A 24,084-nucleotide genomic window follows, 5' to 3' on the forward strand; every position below is an offset into this window, starting at 1 on the left:
ATACAGTGCATCGAAGGAATAAATACAACTGTCCTGGGCCAGGCTGAGTCTTAATTGGTCTCTTAGAGGTAGTCTGACTTTGGAGGCTCTCTAATCCTGCAAAACCAATATTCCCTTTTTGCGTTACCCTTGCTCCTCATGCCCCTCCCCTATCTAAAAAAAAACACACTTACTAAGTTTACTGATTTAAGAAGCCTGTTAGTGGGAAATGATTTGATTAATTAATTCACACCAAGTTTGAACAACTGACAATCCTGATTAAGGTGATATGCTTTCCAGGGCTATTTAAAATTTAAAAGAGATGTCTTCTAACCCAGATGAATCGAGCTCCAAAGGTGAAATTTCAGGCAATATAGAGGAACATAATTATTGCCTCAGAGTTGCAAGTGTGACCTCTTAAATCCACACCTTTTATAAACCTCTGCTGTAGAATATTATACTTTAATACTCTGCTGAAGAGCCTATCTTAACCATGAAACTGACTTTACCAGAAGACCAAGCCTCATTTATTGTTTTTTCCTCAGCCCTTCGCACAGTTTATAACACAGAGCAGCTTAATGCTTTTTGGTGGTTGCTTGAAGCGTTTTTTTGCAGTTAATCTGTTTTATGGGACTTATGTGCATGCATGCTAAGTCACTTCAGTTATGTCCAATTTTTTGTGACCCCATGGACTGTAGCCCACAGGCTCCTCTGTCCATGGAATTCTCCAGGCAAGAATACTGGAGTGGGCTGCCATGCCCTCCTCCAGGGGATCTTCCTGACCCAGGGTTGGAACCCATGTATGTTATGTCTCCTGCATTGACATGTGGGTTCTTTACCACTGAGCTACCTGTGTCTGTTTAGTCGCTAAGTCATGTCCAACTCTTTGTGACACTGTGGACTGTAGCCCACCAGGCTCCTCTGCCCATGGGATTTTCCAGGCAAGAATACTGGAGTGGGTTGCCATTCCTCCTGCAGGGGATCTTCCCGACCCAGGGATTGAATACCCAGTTCTTGCTGAGTTTTCTGCACTGGAAGGAGCATTCTTTACCACTGAGCCACCAGGGAAGCCCTTTATATGGGACTTGGGGCAAATCAAAAAAATAAAAAGTGACTTTTTTTTTATTATTTTGGACTTGGGAAATCAAAAAAAAATCAATTTCTTCTTCTCTATCCACTAAATAATCCATATTTTTCTAACTTTTCACTTATATTCTGTGAAATAAGACCTTTCATTTAGATTATGTAAATCTCTATTGTCCAATTTGGAGCTGCCTTAATTTCCTTATGATCTCCTCAAAATGAAGAATTCCCATCAAGGACTGGAGTTTTACTACTGGATGTTTAAGTGACCAGCTAAAGAATTTCCCTCCGTTTGCTTCTCAGTGCCACTGGATGCCCGGATGTGTTTAATAGAGATTTCTTCCCAGGAAAGATTTCTTTGGATTTCCGTCATTTTTCTTGAGATAAAATCCTCGACTTTAGCTTGAGCCCACAGTTTAGCTTTACCTTTGAAACGTTCATTTCCTTTGATTTGGAATATGGGTCGAAGTGCCTGCAGGTTCTAGGGGTGGTTTTTACTGAGAGCAGAGGCAACCCTTTTTCAAGCTGAACCACCAATAAGGCCTCACGTACTCAGTCTCCTGGTCTAGTGCACAAATGGTTCACGTTCGATGGTTTCCTGTTATGATGAATTAGTCTGCCCAACCTCTTTTTTTATGTATTTATTTTTATTTATTTATTTGGCTGTGCTGGGTCTTATTAATAGTTGTGGCTTGCAGGATCTTTAGTTGTGGCATGCGAACACATATTGTGGCATTTGAGATCCAGTTACCCGACCAGGGATTGAACCGTGGTCACCTGTGTTAAGCAGGAGTGTTAACTGCTGGACCACCAGGGAGATCCCTGCCCAGCTCTTTTTTATTTCAGCGGTCATTCCTTATGGCTTGGTGAAATGTTGGTTGCAGTAGTTGCCTCCCCTGCCATGTTGGTGACCGTGTGATTCAACTGGCCACTCAAGTTGCCTCCTTCTTCTCCTGTGATACTTCCTAGATGGCCAGATGACCCAGATTTAGCCAGTCAGAGTCATCCTCAGGAATTCTGCTGAATTTGTTAGGAAAGTCTCCCTGACTTCTCTTTGTAATTAACTGTAGGTCAACAGAAGCGTTGGGTTGATTTGCTGGGGACTGTTTGCACCATTAGGTATGAAAAATCTGGTGGTGCAAAAAGAAGGCAGTAACTAGGAATGGATGGATGGATAAGAGGGAAAGAGAGAAGGAGCACTGGGGACAATATCTGAGAACCTAAATCCAGCCTTATCTGAAAAGCTGAAAACTTCTCTTTTATTCTGGTTATTTGAACTGGGTTTCTGTAAATGACATTAAAAAGAATCCAGATAAACAAACAAGCATGTTCCCAGTTTATTTATCAAGTACAAAATTATATGAGCTTCATGAGATAAAGGTGTATATATTTTTAGCCATTTAAAAATTGTATTTTGAATCCACTGAACTGGGTATTATCACACATTTAACTTTGAACAAATAAAAAAGAGCATGTGCTTTGTGCTATATAATATACATGACATTACTTCACCACAGAGAAATTTCTGTATCCTACACTTAGGTGAATTCAGCTAACTAATAACTTTATAAAGCAACTGAGAAGTATTGGGAAGTAAACAAACTGAGGCTCAGAACTAAAAATGAAATTATACTTAACACAGAATTATCTAAGAGAGAGGGAGAACATGACAAGAGCAGAAATTTTAAGTCAACTATACAGAAAAAAAATAAGTGATTTCCTCATGTGTGAACAGGCATTGGTAGCTTTAGAAACATCCCTGTTTTCGGATCACAGCTTGGGTACCATTTGCTCTGGTAAACCCTCCTTCCTAGCACCCAGAACTTAAGCTTGGCCAGCACTTACTACATGAAACTGAAATTGCAGGTTTACTTCTTGGTTCCCCAATGAGACAATAAGCATTTGAGTGCAAGGACTGTCTCATTCATCAGCATATCCATCTCATCTCTCTCAGTGCCCTACACCTGCTCCATTCATCAGGGATACTGAGCAACGGGACATGTCTGCTGATAACGGCACAGAGTTGCCTGTGCATGGAACCTGTGGTCTGGGATCTTCATCCTCTGGGGCCAGCTACTATTCTTTTTTGATCATCGACCATATCCTTGATGTTGATTGTCATGTGATGTTATGTTTATTATGTAGATGCCTCAGCCAGAGTCCAAAGCTCAGAAGAAACATAATCATACAGTGGAAAGTGTATGAAGATTTTGTTATCTGACAATAGTGTCTCCTTCCTGTGCACAGACATGTTAAGCTGCTGTATTGTTAGACTCGGCTTCCAGGGTTGGAGAGGAAGAATATTTTCAGTGTGCCAAGACTGGCTTCAGTCAGTTCCTACAGGCTTAATTTCACTTACTTCTCCTAATTACCCTATGAGTATTATTCTATTTTATGGATGATCAAATTAGACTAAAAGCAAGTTCCCCTAAAAGAGAAAGCTTATAGTGAGACTGGATTTGAATCTAATTCAAACTTCCCAGACTGTGGCATTTTGTACAACCCTACTGGGAAGAGCAACTTCAATCCTGGGATTTTTCAAGCAAAGGTTAGACTGAATTAGTTTATTTAGAATTATATAGTCTTTGACAAAGCTCAGCCAGTAAAGAATCTGGCTGCATTGCAGGAGATGCAGGAGACATGGTTCAATCCCTGGGTCAGGAAGATCCCCTGGAAGAAGAAAATAGCCACTCTAGTATTCTTGCCCTAAAAATCCCATGGACAGAGGAGCTTGGTGGGCTACATTCCTTGGGGTCACAAAGAATCGTAGACAACTGAGTGACTGAGACATACATCGACAAAAAAGCAAATTTAATTACACTCATTTTTGTATTATCAGCAATAGAAAGGTTACAGAGAAAGCAGATTACCTGCAAACTTTATGTTTCTTACAAAACTCATAAATAATATATGAATAGCTGAAAGCTGCCATCAAACTACACTCTCAGCTGTAAAAAGAGGCTGGTTATAAGTGAGGTGTGATGATTACCATGTTAGGTCAACTTACTTCTCCAGAGTTTATGGCAAATGATTATTTACCAGATGGAATTTTCTCTAAGAAATTTCATTTACTTTATTTCCTCTTATCCATTTTTTTCATAAAGTTGATTCTACTTAAAAATAACTTCTGGGATATTATTTGAGAGTAAAAGGTAGACTTAACTTGATTCCAGAGGGAAAACAAAAGATTGTCTAAACATCAGCTTAATCCATAGCATGGAATGGAAGCATTATGTCTATCTATTCTCTGTGAGGAAGTCTGGGGGAGCAGAATAAGTAGTGTGTGGGAAATCCAGAAGGGACCTCTGTTGCAGAGTCTAAATTATGAGGTGTTTTTAGGAAACATGTATTTTATCCCAGGTCAAGGCCAGCTGGGGTTGGAAAGGCAGCCTCCAGTGATTTGACATTTCCCTGATGCCTCCTGGAGGAAATACTCATGTTCCTAGAGGGGAGTGTGCTCTGGGCTGGCAGCTCATGTCTTTTTTCAAGGCACCATTACCTATGGCAGGTGATGAAATACTCTGTAAGTTTTGACATGGGGAAGGTAGGACTAATTCAAAAGGGTCTTGCCCTCCTAGGCTAAGATGACTACCTTCCCTGTGAGTTTTTATAGACCCCTACCTCTTGTATACTCAGTCACACAAACATAGAGAACCATTCACACCCACATGTGTGTGCTCATATGCACACATATACAGGCTCAGGCTCTCACCTACCTATAGGTACTGTTAATTTCTAAACTTTTGCACTTTTAAAAAGTCTTTAAATTTTGGTGTTTTGTAACAAGGGAAATAATATTTTGGAATTATTAGGCTATATAGTTTCTTTCCCCTTAAATTTTGTTCTCTTGAAGTCGCCTACCTCCAAGGTTAAGCATGACTCATATGTTCATTGGAAGGTGTGCGTTAGGGGATGTACCATGCAGAACAAAGGAATCAAAACTATGGTTGCTAAGAATTGAATATTTGTGTCCCCTCAAAATTCATGTGTTGATACCTTAATCCTCAGAATGGTAGTATTTGGAAAAGGGGCCTTTAGGATGTAATTAGGTCATAAGGGTGGAACTTTCATGATGGGATTAGTGTTCTTTATGAGGGATAACATGAGAGAGATTGCTTCCTCTTTCTGCTATATGAGGATACATACATTGGGAAGATGGTTGTTGACAAATCAGGAAGAAGCCTCTCACCAGGAATAAAATTGATCTGGCATCTTAATCTTAGTGCACGTGTGGTAAGTTGCTTCAGTCACGTCTGACTCTTCATGATCCTATAGACCATAGCTCACCAGGCTCCTCTGTCCATTGGATTCTCAAAGCAAGAATTCTGGAGTGGGTTGCCATGCCCTCCTCCAGGGGATCTTTCCCACCCAGGGATCAAACCCTCATTCTTTACCACTAGTGCCACCTGGGAAGCCCATCTTGATTTTAGACTTAATGTCAATGTTGACTCAGTCTCCCAGTCTACAGTGATTTATTATACTGTAATAAACTGTCAAAGTCTGAGCTGGCTAAGAGAAAGATGAAAGAAATGGTCTGGTTAAGGAGGAAAAGAATATAGAAATATTGCTATCTCATGAGATGGTAGACAAAAAAGTGGAAATAAGGAAATAAATGGTAAAACTTGTTCTGAGCACCTGATCTAGATCTAGGTCACCAAATGTGGGTCACTGACCTCAGCATAGCTTCAGGTTTGGCTAAGACGACCGAATTTTGGAGTCAGGCATCAAGGGAGATGGCCTTGTTCCTCAAGAACTCACCAGCTACAGCTGCTCACTTCAAAGATGAACACAGTAGGATGTTCGCCCTGGGTACAGTCAAAACTAGATCAGATAGCCCACCATGGACCCTGCCCTTATACCAGCATGAGACCAAGGGCCTCGCCAACCCCATGTCCTGAGATATATCCTCTACATCCAAGCCTCATTTGTTGAAAGAAGAGGGGAAAGAGAGGAGCTGCTCCATTAAGGAGTAAACTTTGAATGAGTGAACAATTATCGCAAAGAAACTATGTAACAGAGCAGTGCTGAAACATCATAAATAGGCAAATTTAAAGTTAAAGACTGTTGCTCCCCACCGTCCACCCCCATCAGCTAGCCAGCAGAGTGAGAATTTTTGAGAAAGATTCTATCACTTGTAGAAAATAAAGAAGTTCATTTTTCTCTGCACATTTGATATGTTAATTGTGACCCTCCAGACATAAAAGCAATACCTACAGCATAGTTTTGGCATTCCTGCTAGGACTAATGTTGTTTTCTGGGTCTGTCATTTTCTGGGCCCAGGGAAACATCACGAAGAAAAACTTCTTAATGTGACCTGATGTCTTGTTTCTTTAACAGACTCCCAGTTTGGTTGGTGCTTGTTTGGGAAATGAAAAATGCCTTTTGGCCTATATTTCCCTGTGCAGATAAAGATCCTAATTGTGCCCTTACAAGCTGGTACATAAATCTGTGTCAGGTCTCTCATAATATTATATCTGCAAATGAGATCTTGGAGGTATTGTTTTCTTTTTCACTTGATGACAGAACAGGATTCTTCATTGGAAAAAAAATGGTAAAGGATGATTGAGTTCAATTCAGCCTAAGCATTTGAGTTTGCATATTTTAGGGGAAAGGGGATCAGAAAACAGAGTTTTCAGACAGACCAAGAAAGCTAATTGAAATATCTGGAAAAATCCCTTTGAGACTGAAAGCATGCGATATACAACAAAGGCAGCGAGAAGTCTCAATCTTTATGTTTTTATAGTTTCTTGATTGCAGTGGGGAAACTGAGGCACCAGCAACCTATAATCCCATCTTGGTCCTTGTTAATCCCTGGTATTATTTGCCAAGATACTGAAAATCCTCAAAACAGTGAGAAAAGAAATGTTAAATACCTGAAACACTCCTTACAAATTTAAGAGAATCTGGAAGAAAATAATCAAAGCATCTAAAATAATTGGATTAGGAGTTAGTAGATATTACCCAAATCTCACTTTTATTGTGGCTTTTTTTTTTTCCTGGCAGGATATTTACTAGTGTTAATAAGAAGCCTTTATATGTATTAGTATTTTTATTCCAGATAGCTCAGAGGCTCCACAGACATTCTTTTATTATTTCTCACAACATCTCTATAAGGTTTTTGGCAAGAGGATAGGTATTACCCTTGTTAAACCTGATGCAGGAAAAAGCAAGTGTTTTCAAATGCAATTTACAGAAAAGCACCTCTTAGGCTGAAATCTAAATTGCTGGTAAGGAACTTTCTCTTGGGAATGTTTTTCTCCCTTTTCCCCTTTAATTTAAAGTATGAGACTGTCATTTCTGTCATTAGTTACTGCAGTAACTTTTTCCTCTTCAGACCAAGGTCAAAAGTCTCCTGCTGTTAGTGTATCCAGGAAAGTGCTTGAACACACACAGCCGCATATCATGCATATTTATGCTGCACAAGTATTAGAGTAAACATAAGAGGGATGAATTATTAAGGGCGAAGTAAGACTGATGAAATGCTGTTAGCTTGAATATTTGACTGATTTGTACATTTATAAGCTGACATGAAGCAGTTGAAAGCAAAGGAAACAAACTTGGTCTTCATGCTAATTCCTTAAAAATGATAAGTTTTAGGAATTGAGAATGAATATATACTTCCCCAATGGCTCAGCAAGTAAAGAATCTGCCTGCAATGCAGAAGACACAGGAGACACAGGTTCGATTCCTGGGTCAGGAAGATCCCCTAAAGAAGGAAATAGCAATACACTCCAGTATTCTTGCCTGAAAAGTCCCATGGACAAAGAGCCTGGAAGGCTGCATTCCATGGGGTCACAAAGAGCTGGACATGACTGAGCAACTAAGCATAGCACATATCCATATATGCTCACATATAGGATTATACATTACACATTAGTGACTTATTTCCAGAAATGCAACAAGAGTTTCTATTTGTATTTATCAGGGTGCCAGGGGCCCATGAACTCTGCCAAGTAGGGGCTCCCATTGGTCCTTGGTTCTTCTGTAGATGTTTAACTGAATTGGATTTTTCTAAAATTCAAGAGTTAGTCTTTACTTCCAGAGCCACCTCCACCCAATCATCAGAGCCACTATCTAGAATGAAGTTTCATTTCTAGATCTTTGGCTCTGATGTGGATGGTAAATGTCATTGCACTCCCCCCACCCCCCCAGGCCCCGCCCCCAGGCTTCTTAGAGGCAATCTTCCTTCCATGTTAAGTAGCCTCAATTGTTTGGCATTTAAGGTTCATCATACTTTACAAAGCCTGCAAGTCAACTCTGTTGGAGACTAAAACTGTGGTTAAACAAGCCCCAGTAGATTTCAAGGGAAAATGGTATGTTTTATCTGCTAAGCCTGCTCTGTCTCCTCTCTGATTGGTTCGGAGTGGCTGGACAGAGGCTGCTGAGGATTCCAGCCCACTGTAGCAGTTTGTTCTAATTGCTGCCAAACGGTGGCAGAGCTGGAAAGCTGCATAGTGCGAGAAGATATCTCCCCATCCTCTTTCAACAGCTCTGTAAACTCAGGTGGTAGAATGAAATTGTGACTAGGGTTCGGGGGTGACAATGGGCAACTGGAATGAATCAGTAAAAGGCAGGCATGGAATTTTATGCTCAGGAAGTTCAATTCAGTTCAGTCGCTCACTTGTGTCTGATTCTTTACAACCCTTGCACTGAGGCATGCTAGGCTTCCCTATCCATCACCAACTCCTGGAGCTTGCTCAAACTCATGTCCATCAAGTCAGTAATGCCATCCAGCCATCTCATCCTGCTTTCAATCTTTCCCAGCATGAGGGTCTTTTCCAGGGTGTCAGTTCTTCCCATCAGGTGGCCAAAGTATTGGAGTTTCAGCTTCAGCATCAGTCCTTCCAATGAATATTCAGGATTGATTTCCTTTAGGAAGGACGGGTTGGATCTCCTTGCAATCTAAGGGAATTTCAAGAGTCTTCAACACCACAATTCAAAAGCATCAATTCTTCAGTGCTCAGCTTTCTTTATAGTCCAACTCTCACATCCATACAGGACTACTGGAAAAACCATATTTCCATAGTTTTCACTAGATGGACCTTTGTTGGCAAAGTAATGTCTCTGCTTTTGAATATGCTCTCTAGGTTGGCCATAACTTTCCTTCCAAGGAGTAACCGTCTTTTAATTTCATGGCTGCAGTCACCATCTGTAGTGATTTTGGAGCCCCAAAAAATAAAGTCAGCTACTGTTTCCACTGTTTCCCCATCTATTTGTCATGAAGTGATGGGACCAGATGCGATTACCTTAGTTTTTGAATGTTGAGTTTTAAGCCAACTTTTTCACTCTCTTCTTTCACTTTCATCAAGAGGCTCTTTAATTCTTCTTTGCTTTCTGCCATAAGGGTATTGTCATCTGCATATCTGAGGTTATTGATGTTTCTCCCGTCAGTCTTGATTCCAGCTTGTGCTTCATCTAGCCTGGCATTTCTCATGATGTACTCTGCATATAAGTTAAATAAGCAGGGTGACAATATACAACCTTGACGTACTCCTTTCCCAATTTGGAATCAGTCCCTTGTTCCATGTCTGGTTCAAACTGTTGCTTCCTGATCTGCATACAGGTTTCTCAGGAGTCAGGTCAGGTGATCTGGTATTCCCATCTCTTTCAAAATTTTCCATAGTTTGTTGTGATCCACACAGTCAAAGGCTTTAGCATAAGCAATGAAGCAGAAGTAGATGTTCTTTTGGAACTCTTTTGGTTTTCTTATGATCCAACAGATGTTGGCAATTTGCTCTCTGATTCCTCTGCCTTTTCTAAATCCAGCTTGAACATCTGGGAGTTCACGGTTCACATACGGTTGAAGCCTAGCTTGGAGAATTTTGAGCATTATTTTGCTAGCATGTGAGATGAGTGCAATTGTGTGGTAGTTTGAGCATTCTTTGGCATTGCCTTTTTTTGGGATTGGAATGCAAACTGACCTTTTCCAGTCCTGTGGCCACTGCTGAGTTTTCCAAATTTGCTGGCATATTGATTGCAGCACTTTCACAGCATCATCTTTTAGGATTTGAAATAGCTTAGCTGAAATTCCATCACCTCCACCAGCTTTGTTTAGAGTGATGCTTCCTACGGCCCACTTGATTTCACACTCCAGGATGTCTAGAGAAAAGCAGTTCTCATTTCTAATGTTGCTAGAGTCTCATTTGTGCTCCTGCCTCTTGATTATTTTGCTTTCTGTGATGGAAGAGGTTGTAAGTTGTCAAAAAGAAAAAAAGAAATATTATGAACTGAACTGGGGTCCACTCACCTGCTGTGCTGCTAAGCCAATCTACTGACACTGGGCTGTGGTGAAGGAAAGTACAGTGTTCACCGAAGGGCACCAAACAAGGAAAACAGGCAGCTGATGCTGGCTTTCAGGAAAGGGTTTTTATAAGCGGCATTTCAGGTGAGTGTTGTAGCTCATGGACTTTTTCCTGATTGATTGTTGGTGAGGAAACAGCATGATGTTTGGGGAGTTGTAAGCATCATACTTTTGGTTCCAAGCAGTCTGGGGTCTACCTGCTCATGCTTAGCATGTAGTCATCATTCTCTACCTGAGGGGTGGGTGTCTTAATTTCTATTGAACAACTCAAAGATCTGTGTCAGATTGTTATGTATATTCCTTGAGAAGGAACTAAAACTCTGTTTTATCACTCAACCATTGTTTCTTGATGGCTTTTCCTTTGTTTCTGCATCCTCCTACTTCCCTTATTAGTAACTGCTTGAGTTTGTTCTCTGGAACGCCCCACTTTTCTTTCATATTCCTCCATCCTGAGGGGAGCAAGGGTGGGATAAGAAAGGGAATAAAGTTTTGGATAGAGAGGATTATAACCTTCACGGGGGAGCTCAGTTTTAGAGGGATTCAGTTTCAAAATCACAAAGACATGCCACCAAAAGTCATAATGTGGAAAAAGCTCTGCTCTTCAATTTTGCACAAAACAAATCAGAATCCTTAAAAAAAAAAAAGGTGTATTGTTGTCTGAAGCGAGCAAAGAATTCCTTCCATTATGTTCTTCAGGAAAATGACAGCAGCAACCAACAACTTATTGCTTGATATGATTTGACTCAAAATTTATTTTTCAAGTTGACAGACTTACGGCATCTGGAGGGGTAAAACCATATACCCACCAAATAGCCACATTGCACAAAGGTACATTTAAATAGAAGATTGTCACATTGTCCAGGTACTGCTTATCACTTAAAAATAATTATTTCTCCCCTATTGCTTATAATAACTACTTTAAAGCTCAAAAGTGAAATCTATTTCCTCACCTCAATTTTCTCTCCTCCATCAGGTTTGCATACACTGTAGGACTTCTGGAGACTGCTGGGCTGCTGCCATTGATCTTTCTTTTCCCTGAGGGGGGAAAGAAAAGTAGCCTTGAAATTTTTCCTTTGGGGAAAAAAATATCACACTTTTACAAGATAACCAGATTTTCTCTTCTTTCTTCTGATTTGGGTTATTTTATGTTATTAAACAATCTTATACTAATGTAACAGTCATTTATATATCCATTTATATATTAGTACACTTAAATATTTATCTATTCATTCGTGGAATATTTTTGTGTCACTCATGTGCCAGGCATTTTTTAAGGCTAGGTGAGGCTGCACAGGTTATGTCCTCACCGTCATGGGGCTTTAGGTCTATTGGTTTCCATTAAATTGCAGAGAAAATGGTGCTATTCACTGTGAACTTGTTTGTTCTCATATACATATAAAATGATAAGAATATTTTCACCGAAGAGAAGATTGTGATGATAAGGAGCTTACCCTTTGGATCCACTAATCTCAAAGATAATATACTAATTGCTTTGTTTGGTTCTCTCATTGTGTAATGGGCTTTTAGAAATATTGGAGGATTCTGAAAGGTGAAAAGAAGGAGTAATATATATTTAGATTTTCAGAAGTTATGTAGAAGACTATGAATTCATATAAAATATTGATTTCTCAATCAGTTTACCTGAAGAGAATTTCAATCATTTTATTATGTATGTTCTCGATAGAATAGTGCCATCTTGGACCTGGTGATTTTAAAGCTTTGGGGAAAAGTTCAGTTCAGTCAGTTCAAGCGCTCAGTTGTTTCGGACTTTTTGCGACCTCGTGGACTGCAGGATGCCAGGCCTCCCTTTCCATTACCAACTCCCGGAGTTCACTCAAATTCATGGCCATTGAGTCGGTGATGCCATCCAACCACTTCAGCCTCTGTCGTCCCCTTCTCCCACCTTCAGTCTTTCCCAGCATCAGGGTCTTTTCAAATGAGTCAGTTCTTCACATCAGATGGCTGAAGTATTGGAGTTTCGGCTTCAACATCAGTCCTTCCAATGAATATTCAGGACTGATCCCTTTAGGATGGGACTGGTTGGATCTCCTTGCAGTCCAAGGGACTCTCAAGAGTCTTCTCCAACACCACAGTTCAAAAGCATCAATACTTCGGCGTTCAGCTTTCTTTATAGTCCAACTCTCACATCCATACATGACTAGTGAAAAAACCATAGCCTTGACTAGATAGACATCTGTTGGCAAAGTAATGTCTCTGCTTTTGAATATGCTATCTAGGTTGGTCATAACTTTTCTTCCAAGGAGTAAGCGTCTTTTAATTTCATGGCTATAGTCACCATCTGCAGTGATCTTGGAGCCCAAAAAAATTAAGTCAGCCACTGTTTCCATTGTTTCCCCATCTATTTGCCATGAAGTGATAGGACCAAATGCCGTGATCTTAGTTTTCTGAATGTTGAACTTTAAGCCAACTTTTTCATTCTCCTCTTTCACTTTTATCAAGAGGCTCTTTAGTCCTTCTTTGCTTTCTGCCATAGGGTGGTGTCATCTGTGTTATTGATATTTCTCCTGGCAATCTTAATTCCAGCTTATGCTTCATCCAAGCCCAGCGTTTCTCCTGATGTACTCTGTATAGAAGTTAAATAAGCAGGGTGACAATATACAGCCTTGATGTACTCCTTTTCCTATTTGGAACCAGCCCGTTGTTCCATGTCCATGTTCCATGTCCACTTCTAACTGTTGCTTCCTGACCTGCAAGTTTGGGGAAAAGTTCAGCTTTGTTAACTAAAATGTACAGTTATGCATCCTGGTCTCTGACTTCCTCAAACACTGTTGAATTCTGTGCATCAAGTCAGTTGACCCTTGATACTGGGACCCGGTACTCTGGTCTTGGTGGTAGCCTTGGCTTGCCATGTGTGAGATTTGGTGAGCATGGGTTGATTCTGATCTGTGGTTTAACTGAAAACAAATTTTCTGATGTGCTCTGAACTCCAGATCAGAGGAAAGTTTCATTGCCAGGAGAGTGAAGGGCAAAAGGAGACCAATACTCTTCTGACCTCTCACTTTAAAACTGCTCACCCCTGTTTTATTGCTTTTTCAACTCTGCATCAAAACAAGGAACTTTAAAATCTCAGCGAAGGAGGAGAATTTCGCTTTTCAGGGGCCAGAGTAACTTTAATTAAAATTGGGTTTCATTTTGGAATGTTTTGCCTTGCATTTGAAACAGAAAGAAGAGAGGGAGACTGAAAAATAGGGCAGTTGATCATCTCCCTAATGGCAAAAAGATCAATTAATTTACAATGAGAAGAAAAAGAACTACATTACAGATTTACAAAATGTTCATTATCTATGGACTTTAGATATGAACCATCATCAGCCTAATATCCAAGACAGAGATCTGACAGCTCCAACCCTGAATTCAGGGACCAGTTGATAAATTAAAAATCATTTTAAAATTTAATATTAAAATTGATAATTGCTCTGTGGGAAATAGATTTTTCTGAACTTAGACCCTTTTCCTGCAGTGCTGAGCAAATGCAAAGCAATAAACTGTCTATTTGTCATAATGATAGATGGGCAAATCCTACTTTTACCCTTGTTCCACGGTTCTCATACATTTCAATTACGGAGAATAAGTGCTACCATTTGTATCACATATCTATATTGTCTTACATAGTTCTTTAGGGATTAAAGAATTCTCTTTAGGAGTAGACAAATGTTCCCCAGCATACCCATACCACTATTGGGAAGTATTGCCCATCCCTTCATGTAACGTGGCAGGTGGACTAAAGAAGAGTGTTGGTTATTATTTGTTTCTTAGACAGGTAGCATAGAAAGTGGTGTCTGGAATAAGTGTTAATTTTCTAAATCCAGGGAACCACTAATTCATGGTAGGCCTACTGAATTCTCTCTGCCTGGCGAATGCTGATGTAGCCTTCAAATCTCTTCTCTGCTTTTCAATGATTTCCTTTGCCCTGTGATTTTGAAAGTGTTAAAGAAAAAACTATTCATGACACTTGTTACAGGATGGTAAGGCAGACTTGCTTCAGGGGGATGGTTGTGATAGGATGGACTTTGTAGCAGGAGAGAGAGACTGGGCTCAACTCCAAATACAACAAAGAAATAGGGGGATTTATAGCCAAGGAGCAGGGTGAGTGGGTGGAAAGTTACTAAAAAGAAACCTCAGGAATAAGCGGGTATTCTGGCTAAAATGACCTAACAGAATTCTTGCTAAAGGCAAGGTTAAAAAGACCACTGAGGGTAGTGGAGGATGAGGAACCTGATTAAACACTTAGGTAAATTCTCAGGTATTGAGAATGGGGGATTCTGTCTAAACTGACTTAGTAGGATTCTTGCTATAATTAAACAATGCAGAGATGAACATGAAAGGCCAAAAGTCAGGGCTCTTGGAAAAGAGAGTTTAGAGAAGCCTGACTAGAGTTTGGGAAAGGACAGACGCTTTGTCAAGTAAACTAGAGTAAGTGAGGTCTACTTGCCATTCCACTGATGCTAGGTTTGTTTATGACTTGCTTTAAGCCATGGACATATTAGGGGATGTGAGACTGGCAAAGTCTTTAAATATGCTTGTGAGTTTGCTTGTGACCACTTGGGCTCCTTCACTTGTCATTAGGAGAGCAAGTTCTAAGTAGCCGTTGGCTCTTTGCCCAGAGTCCCAGAATGAGGAACACAGAACAGATATGTCTCTAACTGGAAGCTTGTAGCCGACCCGAGTCAAAACAGAGTCTGAAGCAGAAGTGTCCCAGACAACCTGCAGACTTGTGAGTGAGAATAAGAAATCCTTATTGTTGAATGCACTAAGTCTTAGGGTAGTTTACCGACCAGCATTAATTGCAGCCACAGCTGCCTAATACAAAATGCTCTAATTAACACTTCCAGTGGCCTCAAGACTTTGATTTGCTGCTAGCATTTATCACAACTGTAATCCATCTATGTTTTGTTAACCAGTATAATTTAGCACAGGGCATGTACTAAGTTCTTAATAAATGTGTGTTGAAGAATAAGTTTCTCTATATTTCATATCATGCCCAGCTGCCTTGCTTCATGTATAATGTTCTTAGTAAGTCATCTTGAAAATATGGGACTTTGTTTCCAGCTGTGTCTATTCTCAAGCATTTATGATCCTTAGCAGTTGATAACACAGATTAATAAATGTGGTGAAAAAGAAGTGTTTAATGAGTGCAAAGTTTGGGAACTGAACCCAAACTTACAGTGATGTCATTAGGGGATGAGGAGTGTAGATGTCCCAGTGAACTTCCTGGGGAAGAAATGCTTGAGCCACTTTAGAGATGTCCAGGCCAAATTCCGAAGCTAACAGTAGTTGTTAAGCATTTGCGGTAACTGTTTTACATATGCTGTCTCACTTGAGATAGATATCCTGATTATACCTATTTTACAAGTACAGAAAGTCAGGCTCAGAGACATTGAGCAACTTGCCTGAGTTCACAGAGCTACTAAGTGAGGGAGATGGGATTTTTATTCAGGACTGCTTGACTCCAATATCAGCTTGTAATATCAGCCAAAAAAAGTCATCAATATACCTGCTGAGTCCTAGACCCAAGTTGCTGTCTCCTGAGATCTTTGACATTTCCCTTGTTTGGCTCATTATCTCCTATCCTCCTCCTTTTTTCCCCCCCTCTGAAACAAATTCATTCATAACTGTAGATGTGGGTGAAGAGAGAGGTGTTCTTGTTCTTTGCAGTGGAGAGAAGAGAATATGCAGGAAGGGGGCCTCTAATTAGCTGGTCCCAGCCCTTCACTAGGCTAGCAGGGTTTCTTTATTTTTAAGGCTTCAAGGCAGGGGCCAGGCTAGGCAGAGAACAATGAGCAAGTCATAGAGGTAAGGCTTTTAATGATACATTCGTTAATGAAATGGCACTCCATGGGTTCGCTTATTAGTAACTTAGCTCAAACAGCCATGTCCTACTGCCAGCTTGCCACTGACGACCCAGTGTGACCTCAGAATTGTCAGCTCCACCTAAAAAAGAGCACATGTAGCAGAAAATAACAGAAGCAGCAGCATAACTTGAGTGGAAAGATTAGCAACAACAGAGAAAGCTCTTGAATCTCTGTATTTCTAGTTTGCTGTGAAATTATGCCACCAGCGCAGCTATTTGAAGAACGGGCTAACCTTGCGGTATTTGGGTTTGTGTGTGATTTGTAAACAATAGGATGACTTGATTGAATGTTTTCAGAGCCTGGATGACAGTGTTGGCACTAGAGGAGGGACTAGCTCAACTCCATTCTCGACTAATTACATAGTGTGGATCTTCTTTATGTTTTCCAGGGCAATGGGGTTTTTAACTTTATGTTTGGAAAATGATTTATGGGGAAAACACTTGTATACAGACCTTGCTTGATGACTAGGGAATCAAATGATATGTGGATGTGAAAGTTTATAACACTTCCCATTTATATAACCTCATTTATTTGAATACCTCAATGACCTTTCCATCAATTATTGAATTAAACCTTTTAATATTCCTCTGCAAAATGGGAAGTGTGCATTTACTCTTTATTTTATGGTTGGATGATGGGGTCATGATGATTTGAACTGCTTTTCTGGGATGAACCAGACCTTACATTCATGCTTTGGATCCATAGTTAAAGGCTGCTTCCTAAATGGGACACCTATAAATAAAATGTCCTTTTTTGTGACTCTGATGGGATTAGTGCAGACTGCCTCCAAATATGCCACTTTGGCATATTGATTATTTAGAATTAAAGTTACTTAAGACATAGCAGGTGCCAGAAGGATTCAGTGCCTCCTTTGTCTGTCTGAAGGCAGGAAATAAAGTCCCGAGGTGAGGGTAGTCAGTCTCCTTGCACCTGGAGGGTGGATGGCATCCTTAATGCCAGAGATGGGGAATTCAGGACTGAGAAAGCTATATTAACAAACTTTGTTACTTATGAATTATGACTCCAAGTCTAGAAACCCTTTTTCATTTCTTCACAAATAATTTTTGTCTGTTTAAAAATATAAAGTTTGCCTGCTTTGGTCACTTCTTTGAGTCTCATATTCTTATGAGCTTCTGTGCATATGAAATTAAATTTGTTCTTCTCCTGTTCTTCTATCTTATGCCAATTGAATTACTAGGCCAGTCAAAGAACCTAGAAGTGAAGAAGGGAATCATCTTCCATTGTATACCGCTGTACATTCTCATGAACAATTCATGATTCCTGTGCGTGGTTCCTATGCACTTTCTTTGTGTAAAGCTAAACAAACGTAGTTTGTGTGTGTGTGTGTGTGTCTGTGTGTTTGAGGTCTGATTGTAAAACTAGAGATTTTCCAGGGTGAATGAATTCCTAGTAATTTTATAGCATGAAATCTAATGACTTTCATTTTCGCTGCTGATCAAGTCTTATTTTCTAGTGAGGAAATTGTGGAAAGGCCGATGAATTTGAATCATAATCAACAGCTTGAGTCAGAAAAGCTTTCCAGATATCAGATATATGGTGGACACAGGTTGGAGGTGATCCCTTTTTCATGTTGTCATTTCAGAGTTTCTCTTCACAATTTTTCAGTTCCTTGTGTCTTTTTACATAGCCCCACCGGTTTCTCACTTTGTCTCCTGTAACTACAGCATAATCAGCTCATTTCTCTCAGCTTCTAAAACAGCTCCACTTGCCACCAACTCCTGCACCCTTCTTGCCTTTGGCTATCTAGTCACGAAGCCAGGCAGTAATGAAAATGGGTTTCATTAAACAGGAATCCTACTTATTTTCTCCAACCACTATGTTAATAATCTCCCTCCTCAATATAAAGGCTTAAACACATACCAATATAACTAGTTTTTTCAGCTATTTTTTCTAAAGAAGATTATTTCCTGGGGATAAAAATATCCCTCTTCAAAATCCAGGACTTTGTTGTTAGAAATGAAGACCTAAAGTATATAGAACTCTTTTTTTTTTTTTTTTTCCCTTAGCTCTGGAAGCGAATGAAGCTTGAAACTCCCAACTTCTAGTTATTTGGTTTTGAAAATGAACACAAAATAGATATGAGGAGCTCAAACATTTCCTTACTAAACCATGAATTTTGCAGGCCCTTATGAATAATAAAGGTGAGTATTTGAATACAGACATAGTTTACAGGCATATGAATATAAAGAATAGAATATAATTTTTCCCCTGGATCAACCGAAACATGTACCAGGACATACATAGAATAATACTGAAGGAAGAAACAGAAACTCTGATGGGTGTTGTGTCTTTCTAAAAGAAAGCCAGCCATGCAGGGGAGTGTTACCCTTCTATCTCAGCAGGCTGCTGTCATAGAGTCCATCGTGATTGGGGTTGAAGTTCTTCGGCCTCTGCACCTTCTATCTAATGCCTGTAGTTTCTGTTTGAGTATCTAACTTACTATTTATCTGGAGGCCTGTTTTGAAATCATCTGCCTTAGCAGTTATCTTGACATTCTGCATCACAGCTTCAATCTCCCCCCTTTTTCCCCTCTCCCTTGTCATGAAGTTTGTGATCATCAACAAGAAGTCAATTTTGACTCTTTTCACTCTCTGGGGCTTTTAGAGCTCTTTGCAAATACAAGGAGCGTGACCCTGGAAATTTCTTTTCCCCCAGAAAAGGAAAAAGCTCCACTTGTCAATCAGTCATCTTGAGCATAAGTTCTCACAAAGGAACTCAGAGCAGCCCCTGTCTAAATCTATCAAGGGGGAGGGGAAATGGGGGAGGGGTGGGTCATGTTACCAAATAACTGTGATCAGCTTTAAAGTCTAGCTTCAGGGTTATTACTTACATCGCCTTTCATACTACTCAAACACAGCATAGGCGCACAAAAAATGAAAAACACCAAATCCTTTGTTCCTGGACAAGTTTGGGGATCCAGACATCCTAAGTAATGCAATTTCTGGTTAATTGAATATTAGCCTATTTATGGACAAAGCTTATGCTATGGTAAGGGTTTGCTGAAGCGCACAGAAGGATGAATGCCTCTTTTCAGATGTGCACAGTTTAAGGATTCATCCCATGCTACCATGTATCTTTCTTCCAGTTCTTATATTTGTTTTATTTTATAGTGAATTGTCCATATGTTTCTTTTACCCAGGAAGTAATAAGCAATTCAAGAGCAGAAGTGTTTTTTCCATGTTTGCAAAACCTGTAAAATATTTCATATTATAAAAGCTCATTAATTATTTGCTGAGTTGAATTCATTGTGCCTCTCTAATATGTTTTTAGATATGCTCTACCAATGACAAATGCCTGCTATGTAACGTCAATGCCTTAAGTGCAAAAAAAGAGGCCTGAGAAATATGAGACTAGTGTGTACTTTGATGACTTTTATAAAACTTAAAAGAAAAACTTTCTTTTAAAACTAATACCTTCATAAAATAATACCTGAAATCTTGAGGTATACACACCCCCCAACACATGTGCAGTTTGAAGTATATTCCACTGGAAATGTGAAAAGATAAAAGTGGATCATAGAACAATGAAGCACGTTGAAAATATTAGATATGTGATTTAAAGAGACTGAAAGTGATTTAATAATGAGTATTCAGTTCCTCTTGGGCTTCCCTGATGGTTCAGACGGTAAAGAAACTGCCCACAATGTGGGAGACTTGGGTTTGATCTCACGGATAGGGAAGATCTTTTGGAGAAGGGAATGTCTATCCGCTCTAATATTCTTGCCTGGAGAATTCCATGGACAGAGGAGCCTGGTAGGCTACAGTTCATGGGGTTACAAAGAGTCAGATATGACTGAACGACTAACATTTTTAGCTGCACAGTGCTGTATTTGGTATGACGAGGGTACAAAAATTATGAAACCAAATTTGAGCTCCTACTTTGTTTCACACAATCTTCTAGGTCTATAGAGTTCATTGTGCTGTGTGCTGTGCTAAGTTGCTTCAGTCATATCTGACTTTTTGCGAACCTATGGACTATAGCTTGCCAGGCTCCTCTGTCCATGGGGATTCTCCAGGCAAGAATACTGGAGTGGGTTCTCTTTTCCTCCTCCAGGGGATCTTTCCGACCCAGGGATCCAACCCTCATCTCTTACATCTACATTGACACTAGCACCACCTGAGAAACCCATTCAGTTCAGTTCAGTTCAGTCGCTTAGTCGTGTCCGATTCTTTGTGACCCCATGAATTGCAGTACGCCAGGCCTCCCTGTCCATCACCAACTCCCGGAGTTCACCCAAACTCGTGTGTATCGAGTTGGTGATGCCATCCAGCTATCTCATCCTCTGTCGTTCCCTTCTCCTCCTGCCCTCAATTCCTCCCAGTATCAGGGTCTTTTCCAATGAGACAACTCTTCGCATGAGGTGGCCAAAGTATTGGAGTTTCAGCCTCAGCATCAGTCCTTCCAATGAACACCCAGGACTGATCTCCTTTAGGATGGACTGGTTGGATCTCCTTGCACTCTAAGGGACTCTCAAGAGTCTTCTCCAACACTGCAGTTCAAAAGCATCAATTCTTTGGCACTTGGCTTTCTTTATAGTCCAACTCTCACATCCATACAGGACTACTGGAAAAACCATAGCCTTGACTAGATGGACCTTTGTTGGCAAAGTAATGTCTCTGCTTTTGAATATGCTGTCTAGGTTGGTCATAACTTTCCTTCCAAGGAGTAAGCGTCTTTTAATTTCATGGCTGCAATCACCATCTGCAGTGATTTTGGAGCCCAGAAAAATAAAGTCAGCCACTGTTTCCACTGTTTCCCCATCTATTTCCCATGAAGTGATGGGACCATATGCCATGATCTTAGTTTTCTGAATGTTGAGCTTTAAGCCAACTTTTTCACTCTCCTTTTTCACTTTCATCAAAAGTCTTTTGAGTTCCTCTTCACTTTCTGCCATAAGGGTGGTGTCATCTGCATATCTGAGGTTATTGAGATTTCTCCCGGCAATCTTGATTCCAGCTTGTGCTTCATCCAGCCCAGTGTTTCTCATGATGTACTCTGCATATACGTTAAATAAGCAAGGTGACAATATACAGCCTTGATGCCCTCCTTTTTCTATTTCGAACCAGTCTGTTGTTTCATGTTCAGTTCTAACTTCCTGACCTGTATATAGGTTTCTCAAGAGGCAGGTCAGGTGGTCTGGTATTCCCATCTCTTTCAGAATTTCCCACAGTTTATTGTGATCTACACAGTCAAAGGCTTTGACATAGTCAATAAAGCAGAAATAGATGTTTTTGTGGAAGCCCGTTGCTGCCGCTGCTGCTAAGTCGCTTTAGTCGTGTCCGACTCTGTATGACCCCATAGACGGCAGCCCACCAGGCTCCCCCATCCCTGGGATTCTCCAGGCAAGAACACTGGAGTGGGTTGCCATTTCCTTCTCCAATGCATGAAAGTGAAAACTGAAAGTGAAGTCGCTCAGTCTTGTCTGACTCTTCCCCACCCCATGGACTGCAGCCTACTAGGCTCCTCTGTTCATGGGATTTCCCAGGCAAGAGTACTGGAGTAGGGTGCCATTGCCTTCTCCGATAGGGACCAATAAAATAAGTCCTTGATCCTCACTCTCATAAAAGGAGAAGGTAAAGCCCCACAATTAGCAATTAACATAATGAGTGAAGTACATAGTGGTCAGAAAGTAGGTACATATAATAGACAAAGAAAAATCAGATCAAGGTAAGTGAGATTGACTTGGTAGCAAGTTAAAACGTGTGATCAGAGTAGGCTGCATTGAGAAGGTGGTATCTGAGCTGAGAACTTATGAGAAGTGGGAGAGTTAGGAGCATTCCAGGGAAAGGGAGTGACTCATGCAAAGGGTGAGAGCGAGCCTGGCATGTTGTGGGAAAGGAGGCAGAACAATGGAGGAGGATAGTAGGAGGTGAAGTCAAGAGAGTATCTCAGGATCAAACAGGATCTCTTAGGCTGTTGCGAATGAAAACTCCAGACTAAGATAAGGATCCATGGCACGATTTTTAGCAGTGAAGTGATGTGATCTGATGGACCTTTTAGAGTGTGCACTTTACCTGCTGAATGGAGGAAAGACCCTAGAGGTACTGCTGCTGCTGCTGCTGCTGCTGCTACTAGAAGCAGGGAAAGGCTTCTTTACAATGTAGGTGTGACAACTAACACCCGATTAGTTGTCTGGCTCCCCATTAGACTGCCAGCTCCCTTAGGGAAAACACATCTTGTCCAAGTATCCCTTCCAACACAAACTTTGCTACCAAGTAGATGCTTAGGTGTCTTTTGAATAAATAAGTGTATATAATTTCAGTATATCATAGAAAATCACTAAAATATACCCCCCGAGTTTAGGATATAAAGCTACAGACATGTAGAGGAGGGTGAAATCGCAACTCGTAAGGCTTTTACAGGAGGGAACATTTCAATAAGACTACCGAGGTCTCAAGGTCATGGTAAGAGTAGGAGTTAAAAATAATAGCCGCCAGCATTTATTGAGAACATACCACATTCCAGGCTGTGGGCTAAATTCTTTACATGTATCATTAATTACAAAGACCAAAGAAGGGAGTTCCCAGTATAGCACATAAGGAAGTGAAGTCCAGAGTTTGGAAAGGAGGCTGACTAGTTATTTCACTTTGTTGAAAACCTGATGCAGAATACGTGTGTGGGTGCATGCTAAGTCACTTTGGGAGAAGCTGGTAAGGTTATTTGAGGCTGGATTGTGGAAACCCTTAAATTAATGCATCATGCAAATGTTTTGGATATTTTCCAGGTGTTTCACGTTTATTTGTTTATTCAGCAGCAGAGTGCTAGGTTTAAAGCTGAGCTCGGGGAAGATTAATATAACTCTTAGATTACCTCTGGATCATTTAGCTAGAGAATAAAACTAGATGAGTGGCTGTTTCTAAGGTCAAAATTACAGTTTGATCATTTGGAAGCACTGATATAGAAAACAGAAAATGACACACCCCTAATATTTGTACAAGCCTGTGCTGTTTGTACAAACACGGAGCCCTTGCCTGTGTGGCATCCCCCTGGATCATCACAGCAGCCCTGCTAGGTGGCTTTGCTATCACATTTTACAAATTGAGATGATTTGTGCAAAAGCGATCAGTGTGCAGTCTGGCCTGTAGTAGATACTCAAGAAATGATAGCTCAAGTGGAAAAATAAGGAAACACAGGCTTGGAAAGGCTAAGCATTTAGCCCAAGGTCACATAGATGGAGATGAATGACAGAGCTAAAACTTAAAGCCAGTTTCTCTGAGTATGAGTCTAATTCTGTTTACTACTATCTTAACTACTTCCCTTCCAGTCACCAGAGAGCCTCATAAGTGCTTAGAAAATGACAGGTGAAGGCATTAAGCATACCTGTTAACTAACTTAGTTCAAACTCTCAGTATGGGAAATATTATTTAGTATGCAATATAAATTTTTACTTTATTTTAAGGGTTCTCATATATACATACATAGTCTATTGTATATGTCCTTTTATATGTTACCATATAGTTGTATGTATGTATGAGTGAGTGTGTGTGTGTGTGTGTGTGTTGCATTAGATTGCTAGGGCTGCCATAAGAGTATCACAGGCTGGGTGGCTTAGACAACAGGCATTTATTTTGTCAGCTGTTTTATTTTATACTGAGGCCTCTCACTTCAGTTTGTAGTTGGCTGCCTTCTCTCTGGGTCCTCACATGATCTTTCCTCTGTGTGCATGAACCCTTGTGTCTGTTTGTACGTCTAAATTTTCTCTTGTTATAAGGAAACCTATCAGATTAGAATGGGGCTGGCCTAACAGTCTCATTTTAACTTAATCTCCATTGTAAAGTTCCTATTTCCAAATAAAGTCAATTTGACCCGTAACATACACATAAGTAT

Source organism: Bubalus bubalis, chromosome 6 (genome assembly GCF_019923935.1).
Source record: "Bubalus bubalis isolate 160015118507 breed Murrah chromosome 6, NDDB_SH_1, whole genome shotgun sequence".
NCBI lineage: Eukaryota > Metazoa > Chordata > Mammalia > Artiodactyla > Bovidae > Bubalus > Bubalus bubalis.